Source organism: Plasmopara halstedii (genome assembly GCF_900000015.1).
Source record: "Plasmopara halstedii genome assembly, contig: Scaffold_1878, whole genome shotgun sequence".
Lineage (NCBI taxonomy): Eukaryota > Oomycota > Peronosporomycetes > Peronosporales > Peronosporaceae > Plasmopara > Plasmopara halstedii.
Window position 1 is genome coordinate 93,199 of NW_020188786.1, and position 249 is coordinate 93,447.

Here is a 249-nt window from a genome sequence, read left to right on the forward strand (position 1 = left end):
CACTGCGTGTTGTAAAAAATGCACAGATCAGTTAGATTTAGTAGCACTAGTCAATTCAGTAAGCAGTACTCTCAACATATACAATTATTTTCGTCATACACTGAGCGTAATTAATTGCTAATCACACTGGTTTGCATCATAATTTTGCCCTTGGTCATCACGATGAAAGTTGTACTTGTGATATGGTAATCTTTTATTGCATTGTGGCAGCAGTCAAAGTCGATAAAAATATCACTTGATAGCACTGCA